General features: G+C 44.1%; 1 non-coding gene across 1 annotated transcript; it reads right to left on the bottom strand.

Annotated features, from left to right (window-relative positions):
• Positions 1-2505: 2505 nt before the first annotated feature.
• LOC138560755 (U6 spliceosomal RNA) lies at positions 2506-2612 on the bottom strand. The gene has a single exon (XR_011299221.1). It is a non-coding gene; the product is annotated as a U6 spliceosomal RNA (small nuclear RNA).
• Between the last annotated feature and the right edge of the window lie 209 nt (positions 2613-2821).

The raw sequence follows: 2821 nt of genomic DNA, 5'->3' as shown, positions 1-2821 counted from the left end.
GAAGGTTGAGCAATCCTTAAATCAGCAGCAAAAATAACATTGAAATCAGCTTCAGAATCTCTTAAAGGATGGGCCAACACTGGTTGCTTGCAGGGCGCAATCGGGCTGACGCCTTAAGGCAAGCGCAAAGGGAGAGCCAACCAAACCATTGATTAGGACCTCTGGACTTTCTGCTCTTTAACATAAGGACATTTGATATGGCAAACGTTTGACCAAACACCATTTAGATGTCGGATGGTATGGAATTAAGCGGCAAACAGCAATACATCAGCATTCTTTGCTGCTTTATTGATCTGGTCCTAAAGGGTTTGGTTTAATGCCAATTATATTTAAAGATAAAAAGATTCATGCTCAACGGTGCTTGCAAATCGACACCCCTCTCCCCATCACGATGGCTGGGTGATGCAAGAGTGAGAACATCACAGCAGACCCAGAGACATGAGAAACACTCTGTACCTCTGAGTGCATGTGGGCCCATGGCTGGATCAAGGACAAGGCAAGAATAGGAGATGGCTTAAGGTGTCAGCACCCAGGCTGCCCCATTGCGCACTGCCAGCAACAGATGTTGGACCATCCTTTAAGAGATTCTGAGGCTTATTTCAATGTTAACTTTGCTGCTGATTAAAGGATTGCTCAACCTTCGACCCGCGTCTAGTTTGCTTGGCTAAGCCCTGAAAATCTTTTACAGCTTGTATTGGTGGGAGATGATGTGAGTTTATCAAGAGCAACGGGATATGAGGCATGTGTGCCACAAAATGCAGGTCTATGATCTTTTATTTGAAAGCCACTTTGGAAAACCCTACTGAGAACAAAAGGATTACACAAAAGGAAAGGAGGTCAGGGGGGCAAGGGATAGCACATCTGAATGTGAGTCATTTAATTGTAAGTCCAAATCCTACGCGTTTCGACATTTTTCCAGGCTTTTTGTTTCAGTTCTTAACAGATCCACTCCTATGTACCTCTGTGCTTTCAACAGAGTTTTCATTGTAATGGAGGGACATACAGTATGCCTTAAACATGCCTGGGCAGGGAAGACTATGTAAAAGCAAGAGTAGCAGACAGCTTAATAAATCATCAGCAGGACCCTCTAGACCTTCCCCAAAAAACATAACATGATTTCTATGCATGTATGTGCGTTGAACAGCACAAGTAATTTGGTTAATGTCAATGGATAAATGTCACTTTCCCACAGCGCAGACAAAATCACTTGTACAGGCCCCTTCTGCAAAAGCATTACCGCTGTAGAAAGCAGTGAAAAGGTGAGGCAGTGTGCAGTCCCCCCACCCCCGACCCTGATCGGCCACGATCGGCCAAGGACCTCTCTATAAGAGCTGAGGGTGGAATTTTTCTGGACCTCAGTAACTTAGGGAGACATGGCTAAAGGGATCCTCAATCAACGGCCCAGCTTTTGCTCTGTGGCCTGTCCGAATATGTCTGTTCTCCAAATTACCTGCCGCTGCCCAGGTGTCAGATGGTGAGATGGAATGACCTCCCAGGAAGCATACTGGCAGATGATTTGCATAGGCACACCCCCTCTCCCTCTCTCTTAGCCCTGCTTACTCCACAGTAGCAAGTATCTGGGGAAAATATAGTGGTCGAGGTGGGGTAGCAGTAACTAGCAACTCTGAGAAAGTAAATCTGGGACACTTGGCGACCTGTGGGGAACAACTGCAGAGCTCAGTGCCCAGAAGTTTGTGGCACAGGGAGGAGGTCTGTTGGATTTCAGTAACTTGGAGACATGCAACCTGGTCGGGAGTGCTTCAGGTCTCCTTCCTTGCATGTTCCAAGCAACTCAACAAAGCATCAACAGGCTGAGATACCAACCACAGAGCCCCTTTCCACTTGATTAAAAGGCTAAAATCTTTTCCATGCAAATACATAGCCCCCAAATACCATATTTTCTTTGTTTTCTCTCTCTCTCCTCCCTGTCTCCTTCCCTCGCAAAGCACTCTCTCTTCCCCCCAGCCCCTCTCCCTCTCCCTACCATTAATTTTAAGTTTTCATGCACTGCAGCACATTGTGGCAATGGTATTTCACAATGGGACTGTTTGAAAGTTACAGAAATCAAAAAAGAAATCAACCAACTAAAAGCAGCCAAACCCGGAGTACACTGCTCAGCCCCATTTAAAGATTAAGGCCCAGAAGCAAGTAAAGCTGTAGTTCAGAGCGATATTTGCAAATAGCACCTTAAAGCAGTTTACGCTGGAGTGCACAACAAGGGGGAAAGTGATAATACTAAGTTTGGTAGAATGGGATAAAAAAAAACAAAAGAAGCGTGCCACTTGTAAAAGTACAAGTCAAGAAATTGAAGGGGACGGGGCTGTTCATTCAGTCAAGAGGACTCACAAGTAAAAGGCTCCTGAGGCATTAGTGTTGAATTTGGCGCAAAATGCATTGTGTTGTCGTGTAATATGAATGAACATACAATTTCAATCTTCAATAAAGAAAGATCTATTAAAAAATCAACACTTGCAAATTAAGAAAGTTTCTGTCCAGTCATGTTCCAAAAATAGTGAATGCTTTACGAATGTGCGTGTCATCCTTTAGAGCAGGGGCCGATTTAAATTTCCCATTATCATTCCAATATTAGTACATGTGTTGCAGAAGCAAGCGCAAAGGGAGAGTCAATCAAACCATTGATTAGGACCTCTGGTCAAAGGTTTGCCATACCAAATGTCCTTATTTCAGAGGGCAGAAAGTCCAAACACCATTTAGATATCGGGTGGTATGAAATGAAGAGGCAAACAACAACGAATAAGCATTCTTTGCTGCTGTATTGATCTGGCCCTAAAGGGTTTTAGTTTAATGCCAATTATATTTA

Source organism: Ambystoma mexicanum, unplaced genomic scaffold (assembly GCF_040938575.1).
Source record: "Ambystoma mexicanum isolate Mex_15411 unplaced genomic scaffold, UKY_AmexF1_1 Mex_scaf48, whole genome shotgun sequence".
Lineage (NCBI taxonomy): Eukaryota > Metazoa > Chordata > Amphibia > Caudata > Ambystomatidae > Ambystoma > Ambystoma mexicanum.
The sequence above is the reverse complement of the archived record's forward strand: the minus strand, read 5'-3'. Positions and strand labels throughout refer to the sequence as shown.